This window comes from Pyxicephalus adspersus, chromosome 12 (assembly GCF_032062135.1).
Source record: "Pyxicephalus adspersus chromosome 12, UCB_Pads_2.0, whole genome shotgun sequence".
Classification (NCBI taxonomy): domain Eukaryota; kingdom Metazoa; phylum Chordata; class Amphibia; order Anura; family Pyxicephalidae; genus Pyxicephalus; species Pyxicephalus adspersus.
The window spans coordinates 44,223,313-44,233,531 of NC_092869.1; the positions used below are offsets into that span (position 1 = coordinate 44,223,313).

The 10,219-nt window shown below is 41.5% G+C and overlaps 1 protein-coding gene across 1 annotated transcript in view; it reads left to right on the forward strand.

Annotated features, from left to right (window-relative positions):
* Positions 1-217: 217 nt before the first annotated feature.
* FLRT2 (fibronectin leucine rich transmembrane protein 2) overlaps positions 218-10,219 on the forward strand; it is a 46,075-nt gene continuing 36,073 nt past the window's right edge. Inside the window, exon 1 of the mRNA XM_072428023.1 lies at positions 218-704. The gene's annotated coding sequence lies outside the window, so the exon portion shown is untranslated. The remainder of the gene's footprint in view (positions 705-10,219) is intronic.

The following is a 10,219-nucleotide window of genomic DNA, read 5'->3' on the forward strand; positions in this document are numbered from 1 at the left end:
ATAGCGCTCGGATAGCGCTCGGACAGAGGATAGCGCTCGGATGGGGGGTAGCGCTCGGTGTTCGGTAGGGGTGCAGCGCTCCGGGGTTTGGGGCGGAGGAGGGGGAGGGCAGAGATTGGCCCGGTGCTCTCCGCTGATCTCAGGGGCCACAGAGGCAGAGCAGTGACATACTCCATGTGCTGATTTGCATGTCCCCGCCCCCGATCTTTTAATGTCTGCAGTGCCGGCTGTGGCTGGGATTCGGGCTGCGCTCACTCTCCGGCCGCTCTCCCCGCACTGCTGCTGCTGATCGCCGGGACACTGCCCGGGGGAATCACCCCTGAAGGGATCCATTACCCGGGGGGATCGGCCTTTAAGGGATCCAGTACCAGGGGGAATCATCCTTGAAGGGATCCAGTGCCCAGGGAGATCAACTCTTCGGGAATCCGCCGTTTGAGATCCGCAGAGCAGAGGGATCGTCTGGTGGTCGGCTCTCCATGATCCGGGGATCTAGTGTTGGGATCGGTGTGGAATTGCTGCGATGTGATTGTTGGGGATGGGAGATGTGCTGAGATCCCCCGGGGGGGAGAGGCTCCCGGGATCTGGAGGCACCCGGGATCCACCGACTAAAGTTTCCCTGGATTTCTCATGATTTGTATTTTGGATGTTCGGAGAACCTTATGTGGATTATACTGAGATCGGCAAGAGGAGCCAGACCAGATCAGGTACTGGGATCGGGGGCTGGGGGGAGATCACTTCTGGGATCTGGTGGGATCTGCTCTGTCGGTTACCCAGAAGGGATCACTTGTGATCTGTCACTGGGGGGATCTGACCTATGAGCGATCCGTCTTATATCCGAGTCATATTTGCGTGTATGTCCCATAAGGGCGAATAAAAAGGGGAAATATTACCAAAAGATTCGGTTGTCAGGATCTGGGGACAACATATAGGCGATGTCTGGAACAGGTGATCTATAGGGGATCAATGCCACTATCTATAGAGGGACAGTAGGTGATCAGTGCCAAGATTTATGATCTACGGGGTGCGAAAGACATTAGGCGATCATTGTCAGTAAATGGGATCTGTAGGGTGGGGGATCTACTGGGTGATATATTCAGGAGGCGATCGGTGTCAGTATAGTGGGATCCACTGGGTGAGATGTACAGTAAGTGATCAGTGTCATTGGGGATCTGTTGGTTGAGATATACAGAAGGGGATCAGGCTGAATTTGGGCAGGGATTACCGGGATCTGTGTGATAATCTGGGATCAGAATTGCTGCACATGATAGATGAAGCCACTTACAGGCAATGTTTGTGATCTATAGGTGATCGGTCCCTGGGATCTGCCGTTAGTGGGGGTATAGAAGGGGTATTGGTGATCATTTCACCCACAGACAGAGCCAGGGGAGTGATCACTAGACAGTGGCACCTCCAGGGCTGTATTGTAGGGACTGGGCACAGATTTGGCACCAACTGGCAGATTTCCCTTATTTTACTGGCACGTTGGGTTCTAGTTACCCCTTCAGAGCCCGACACCCCAACATTCTTACCCCCATCCTCCTTTGGTCTGAGATTCCCTTACCATGGGAAGAATTCAGGGTGCCATCTGGATTGAGCAGCCCCCTCTGGTGCGCATTTACCCTTCATGCCATCATTTTACCCTGACACAAACACATCAGCAGACTTTCCAGTTCTGGGCAATTCATGACATTTATGGATCTAATGACCCAGTCACCCAACCGGCTGGATCACATATAACATTAATATAGGTCATTAGATAATGGATAATGAACTGTGCCATTTAGTCATGAGGTCCACCCTAATATATTACATTACAGAGGGATACAGAAGCAGACATTAGACACCCTCCATGCAGCTCTGGATAGATACCCCCATATGGGGATCAGAATTGGCACAATGTGCCATGGGGATTATAGGTTCTGTTATCTCCCACCTGCTCAGATTCACCCTGATCTATAGCAGAGAAGCTGCAAAGCTTTGACATTGCCACTCAACATACCCAGTGCAGCAATGCCATCTCAGCCTGGGGCAGATATTAGTTACAATGTATCAGTGGGGAGAGTTTGACTTCATTAATTTTCTGTGTCAGGGGACCTGGAATCTGTGCTGTTATCTCATCCAGGTCCTTGTCAGAGACACCACACAGAGACATCCTGATTCCTAAATGGGTGACACTATTAGAAATGCCAGGCATGGCTCTCTGCCATCACCCCATTATCACCCATGCAGAGACGGCACACGCAGTGCCACTCCTCACCAGATTCACACACTTATCTGGCACATATTTCTGTCCTGGGGACTGGTCGGTGGGCACTGATACTGAGTGTCTGGAAGCTGGGAATTGTATTGCTCTTTATATCCATCCCAGGTGTATGTGTAATCTTCTGCAGGATGGCACAAATACCCTGCAGAATGCCAACACATCCAGACACAGTGCTACTACACAATACATTGCTGGGTACACATACAACCCATGGACAATACATATGCATGGCATGAAGAATGTATCTACTCTGATAAACAGGCATGCCAGGCACTGTGCCAATATACAGTATATATACACCCAATGGAGGTTGCTATACATACATCCCACACAGAGTACTCACTGCATACATGTTCACAGTTTTTTACATATGTCTCATGTACAATACCTATATACCACCTACACTCTATGTACAGTTACCATATGCCACATGCACTCCATGTACAGTGTCCATATACCACCCTAATTCTATGTACAGTGCCCATATACCACATACACCTCATATACAATGCAATTATTCCATATACCCCCTATGTACATTTCCTACATACCAAATACACCCTATGTACCACAATCATTTCATGTACTGTGTCCATCTACATTCTATGTACTGTGCCCATATGTCACACACTCCATGTACAGTGCTCATATACCACATTCACCTAAAATACAATGCCCTTATTTCATATACCCCAGTTCCTACATCCCAAATACACCCTATGTACCACAATCTTTTTATGTACTATGCCCATACACCACATTTATTCTCCACATTCCACTTGCACCTCTTTCATTGTGTCTACATAACACATACACCCCATGTTTAGTGTCCATTTGTCACATACAACCTATGCACAGTGTCAATGTACAACATGCAATCCAAGTACTATTATTATTATTATTATTATTACTGTGCCCATGTACAGTGCTCATATGCCACATACATGTCATGCACAGTACCCATATATTACATATACTCTATGCATGTACCCCTTGCAAACATGCACAGTGTTAATATTCCATGTACATCCCATGCACAATGCCCAAATATCACATAAACTCTATACATTTGTCACACATGCCATGCACAGTATCTATATACAATACATATGCCATGCACAGTGCCCATATAAAACCTTATGTTCTATGCCCCTACACCCATATATACTGACTATACACCCCATTATTGTGCCTACACCCCACACTTCTTCCCTATCAGACTAGTCACAGTTGCAGTGTGTCGGTGGATAGTGTTAACTGATCAGTGAGCCTGTACTGCCATCATCCTCTGATCTGACACCAGTTTAGCATTTCTATTTTGTTGCTGGAAGCCGCCTGCCCATAATCTGGAGGAGGCAGTAAGTCCCAATTTCAGCAAACAGGCTTATAATAGGCGAGCATATGGGCTATTATAGACAGTGTCAGTATGTTTGTTAGCTGATGGCTGTAAAGGCGATTCTGCCATTATGTTTAAGTGGTACAAATTGAACAGATTAGGTTATTATGGGTTATGGAGCGCAGGGCATGGTGAGCCCGTGGATATACAGCAGAATTATATTGCACTGTGTGAGCTGGTACAGTCTGGTAAGGGGCATCTGGTACCCCTGGGGCTCCCAGCATTAAATAACCCCTCTTTTATTCCAACTTACAATATTGGTTGTTACCTTGAGTTTACCAGTGACCTATAGCTCCTCTGCAACAGATTGATATCAGTTGTGTTGCAGATTATACCTTTGTCAAAACGAGACTTGCTTTCCTGCTACTAAACTATTAGAAATGACCTATCTGAGCCCTAACAGCACTCGTGCATTCCTTGCATGGAAATTGATGCATCTCTCAGCATTAGAACACCTCTAAAATACTTTTTACTCTTTTTTACTTGTCAGTGCATTTTGTACTGCATGATTCTTTTTAGATGTGTTGCTGCTTTTGAGAAATGCATTGTAGGGGTACACGTGGCTAAAACGCACAGAAAAAGATTTTTCCAAAAAGAACTATTTTGAACAGGTTAAAACCCAATGTGTTAGTAGCACAGAAGGTCAGGATCTTTACACATTCATGGCTCAGTAAAATGCAAGTGAAGCTGCTACTCTGCCCGTAGTCATTGGTGCCCTTTACACCTCTTTATTTTTCCTGTTTATAAAAAGTCCTGCAAGCTGCATTTTGCTGTATTATTACAGAAATATTCTTACCATAGAGGAAAATGAAACTGCATGTGATCAGCATTTTGTGTATTTAATAAAGATGGTGCCAATCCCCCTCTCCCTTACCCCCAGAATAGGCATTCAGAATCACATGTTAAAAAATGCATCTGAAGGTGTCAATCAGCCCCCAGGGATGCATCAGACTCCATCAGACAGGTGATGATGGTTCCCTTGCAGCAGGTTGTCCCTCTTCTCCTGGGACAGGTAATACATAATCAATAATTCAGCTCTGCACAGCCCCATTCTGACAAGCCGGAGACATACAAATCTCCAGCAGAATAACTGATGCTTGTAAAATGCTTAAGGTATGAAAGGTGCCCTGGGCTTGACGTCCCTGCAGAATTAGTCACTAAGGCGGCAAAATGCAATCAAGAAAAGCTTTAAAATAGGTGTGAGTGGTTTATCGAAGCTTTACCGGGGATGGGAGATGATTGGAGGCAGGCCAGTACCGGCAATGATGGTGAAATGGCTCTGAATGTGTCTGGATTGGTAGCATGTTAAGTACATGTATGTGTGTGTGTCTACACAATGGGTCCGATTTATTAATGCTCCCCAAGGCTGGAGAGAATACACTTTCATCAGAGAAGCTGGGTGATCCAGCAAACCTGGAATGGATTTCCTAAAAGTCATTAGCTATTTAATAGCAAATGTTTTACATTCTGGACCAGATCCTTTTCAGGTTTGCTGGATCACGCAGGTTTCAGGTTTGCTGGATTCAGTTATGAAAGTGATTTCTCTCCAGCCTTATATATGTATGTGTCTACACAGGCTTTATATAGCCTCAACATATTACGCAGCGTTGTACATTAAATAGGGGTTGCAAATGACAGACAGATACAGACAGTGACACAGGAGGAAGAGGGGACTCTGCCCGAAGAGCTTACAATCTAGGAGTTGTATCTACACAATGTATGTCTATGGAACATGTGTAATATGACAGCACAGCAACAGAGAATATTATATTACTCCAATCTGTCACTTCCATACAGATCCTACATATATAAAATGTTTATTTCCTAGGCCTATAGATTCTTTCTTTGCTTTCTATTCATTCCATTCTAATGTAGGAACTTGTGAGCCTCCATAGATATTTTAAATTTAGTATTTTGGCTGGGTGACCCCTCTATCCACAGACCCCCTTTGTGTGCCTTTATTTTTTCCTTTTTCCTGATACCCATGGAATATTCTGAAATAAGTCTGTATGAAAGTCCGGCTTGTTTTTGGCTAGTTGAGGGCCCGGCCTGTCCCAGGATTGAGTAGCCCAGTGGAAGGTATTTGCTGGAAAAAAAAATCTTCCTGACTGAGCAGCTTGTACTCTGCTGATTCAAATTCAGTGCATTACTGACCTCTATCTGTGACAACTGTGCAGCCTTTGTGCTGAGGGATGAATCCAAATACTCTGCAGAGGCCGCCTGGTTCTCCTTCATATTCATGTTCTATCTGTCTTCACCTCTCTCTGTCTCTGCATTTCCATCCTTCCATCCATCCATCCATCCATCCATCCATCCATCCATCCATCCATCCTTCCATCCATCTCCTCACTGTTTTCACTTTCTGTTCTGTTTCTGTGTTCTCTTACTATCAAGTCCATTCTATTCCTTTCTTTTCATTTTCTCTCTCTCTCACGCTTTTTTCTCTCCCTCTTCTCCTTCTTCTTCTCTTTTCTTTATTTCACCCATTCTCTTTTCCTTTCCATTTCTGCCTTCTTCTTCTCCTTTTCCCCCCTTCTTCTGCTTCCTTTTTCTCCCTACTTCATCTCCTTTTTCCTTTTCTCCCTTCTTCTTCTTCTAATATTCTTTTCCTTTTTCTTTTTCTCCCTTCTTCTTCTCCTTTTGTCCATTTCTCCCTTCTTCTTCTTCTTCTTCTTCTTCTCCTTTCTTCTTCTTCTTCTTCTCCCTTTTCCTCTTCTTCTTCTTCTTCTTCTCCTTTTTCCCTTTCTCCCTTCTTCCTTCTTCTTCTCTCATCTTCATCTATCTCTTTTTTTTTCTCTCTAACAAGCAGCAAATTATAATCTGGAGTGTTTGGCTGAGAATTGGATAGATTTGTAGTATTACAATAAAAAATCCTTGAACAAGATAATTTGCTACAATTGTCTTCTCCAATCTGCTGTATGTTTGATACCGAGGTCCCTGTAGATGGTTCAGGCTGTGGCACACATGGTGACAACGACAGATTTTAATATTTGTCAGTCGTTTGTCAGGTTGTGATGTAACTGAGGTTGTCACTTTTTTGGAAATAATAAATCTCATCCTTCTAACCTCTCTCCTATTAAAAACATCAGATACAATGAGTTTAATTTTACCGGTCCAGTATTATATGACACAATATTTTATAGGGAGGAATCCTTTATGGCCACTTTTGTCTCCATCCCTCTGCTTATTGTTTCTTTTTGTTTGATTTCTCCGATCCCTCTGCTGATGGAAGAAATTAAATGTTAATATTATACATGTATGTACAGAGAACAGGATATCTGATAATTATTATTTGTCACTTTTAGTCTTTTATTTATATAGTGGCTGTGAAAGCAAATTAAAATGATTGAAATATTTTTACAATGGACTTTGTAGGCCTCTGTTTATTGGGGCAAACAGCAGTGTGCATGGCTTGCTAAAGAAGGGAAAACATGTACCCATCCGTAATTCTAACATTTGTAATTAGGGTTTGGATACCCCATTTATAAGGAGCCCATCTGGACAAAAAACTAAATGAAAGGACTTATACCCATGTTGAGTTCCCAAAAAGTTGGAAATTTGTTGGCCACTCGCTTTACCCCCTAGAGAATCCAGACTGAAAAAAGATGAAATTTGGTTACTGTAGGTTTCCATACATCACACGTCTGATTTATTAAAGCGCTCTAAGAATGGAGAAGATACACTGTTATAGGGGAAACTGGGTGATCCAGAAAACCTGGATTTATTAAATCCAGGTCCCAGTCCTAGTATCTTAAAGAAACCCAAGTAATTATTTTTGTAAATTTTTCATTTTTTCCATAATCTTATGGATAAACAAGAAAACATTTCTTTCTTGCATATTGTACAGAGAAATAGATAATTAGAGACTATGACTTCTTCATTGGTGTACGATCAGGTGGAATCTGCAGCAGAAAATTCTCCTCTTTTCCCTATAATCGGGCCAAGCTGCCACATTATCACAGAAGCACTGGCAGCATGCGATTATTAAAAAGCTCTTAAAATATGGCATGTATTTAACTTCATTTACATAGAAATGAGAGTGTTTGAGACCTATCTGATGTAAGTACAAGTTATTTTGAACTACAGGCGATGGCTCTTTTTTTTCTTATTTTTAAGAGGCAATGCAAAAACTGGAAGCAAAGGTCACCCCGCTTGTCTGAAATGTAGCTTTAGTGAAGGGGAGAGCAAATGTTATTAATAGCGTGCTTATTGGTATGCACGGGATGCAAATGAGAGGAGAATGCGTCCGCCGAATGCAAAGCTGCAGCTGAAGCGGAGGGAGGTGGCGGAGGATCCTCTCCCTGAGCAGCCCTTCGCTCCTGGGCTCCATCGAGGGCTTTAATTGCTTTGCTCCTGTTGCTGACTCTACTCGCTATTAACTTGAGATTAACCAGATTGTGGAGTATTAACTGCCATTCTAAGTGCAGTCCTAATCGCTGGGACTCAAATGTCACCGTGCAATTTTATAGCAGGGATTTAACTTTTTTGTTTTTCTGCAAGTTTTTTAATTTTTTTTTTTAGATGTGAGGAAGGGGGGTTAAGTACAAATATATGAAAATGTCATTTATAGTTTTGTATCCTGAAAAAGAAAAAATATTATGTTTTGCTTTTCTCTTTACAAATACATTTATATTTGGCCAGTGACCCTTTTTAGGGGTAAAATGGAGATTACTCCAAATATTTCTGCCATGCACCCCTTTGCTGCAGCTATTCGGAAATTGGGCAAGTACAAAGTCCATAGTCATGTGACTAGCTGTCCCTCAAAGGAGCTCACAATCTAATGTCCCTGCCATAGTCATATGTCATTATTACAGTCTAAGGACAATTTTGGGGGAAGCCAATTAACTTAACTGTATGTTTTTGGAATGTGGGAAGAAATCTATGCAGACCCGAGAGAACCTGCAAACTCCATGTCCTGGACAAGATTCAAATCTGGGACCTAGTGCTGCAAAGCCCAGAATGCTAACCACTGAGCCATTGTGCTGCCCGTTAATATATTAAATTAAAAGGCCATTTTTTATCCTCATCCAAAAGCACTCGTAACTTTGCCACACATACCTGAAAACGTTTTGTTTCGTGTGTACTATTTAGTTGGCTGCATGTAAAGCGCAACATTTCAATGGGACTGAGGTCAGGACTTGGACTTCTTCACTATATTCTGTTTAATAATTTTTCTTTCTTTTTTTACTTATTAATATTTAAGTTTTAAATCATTGTCACATTGCGTAGCAATCTCGGGGTCTTTTTTTATGATTGATTTGGTTACACATATTATTATTAATAAATAGGATTTATATGGCGCCTACATATTATGCAGCACTGTACATTAAATAGGGGTTGCAAATAACATACAGACAGTGACACTGGAGGAGGAGATCACCCTGCCCCGAAGAGCTTACAATCTAAGAGGTGAGGGAAGTATCACACAATAGGAGGGGGATACATATGAACACAAGTGTAGGTCTGTGATGGTTGCAGGAATCCTCAGGCTGATTTTTGAGAGACGCCATCACCATCAAGAGTTAACAGCAGTGCTGAGTGTTATTGTATTTGTCAGCTGCTTGTTTGTCAGGTCCGAATCTTCCTAATTCCGTATGTCAAACCTCGTACAATTATGGGCTTTACCAACTTATCTTCTGAAATCCTCATAAAAGTTTTTTGAGCCGGCCACATTGCGCCTCAACGATTCAACATGTTTTTCTTTATTCTTTAAAAGGGGCAGATCCAATGCAAGGAAATTTCTGATCTCAGCAACCCCAAGTAATAATACCTGGTATTTGTACGGCACTATAATCCCAGAAATAGGACAATATGGCCGAACCTGTTATGTTTTGCTTGTGTTTGTTATTTTTTCTTTTCTTGTGTTTATTTTTTTTACTTTATAACATTACAATTCTTCCTTTTAGTGCACAATGTTGATTTGTGTTTATGAAATAATTCTTCGCTCCATGGAATGTAAATATACATTTTTGTATATTGGGGAATTACAGATTTGGCACATTTTGATCCTTCTAAATATTTCTTAATTCCTAAATTCAGGAAGTATTTAGAGTTCACACAATTTTGGAAAACACAACACACTAATGATTGGACCATTCTGGTGTCATATATTGTGGAGTGGAAGATACTTCTAAGAAGATGGGATTTATTATCATTGTCACTGTTGGTGATATCATTGTATTCACTATATCACTAATATCATGTAGTCACTGCTTTATTTTATGCAGTTGCTTGTTTTTTTTTTTGTTTTTTTAATTAAATAAAACACCCAAAATATGTGCATGTGATGCAATGCAGCTGGGTGTAAAATGATCCCCAACAGCGGAGATTAGTTTGTAGTTTTAGCAGCCATTGTGCAGAAATTCAATAATTTACTTTCCAAGATAAATTCCCTCCTCTGAACATACTGTACGTGGTAAAATAATTCACAAAATTGTATACATTTTTTATTATCATAATATAAAGATAGCCAATAAAAGAACTTTTTGCCTTAAAAAATAGTTACTTTTTTCTTTTATATATATATATATATATATATATATATATATATATATATATAT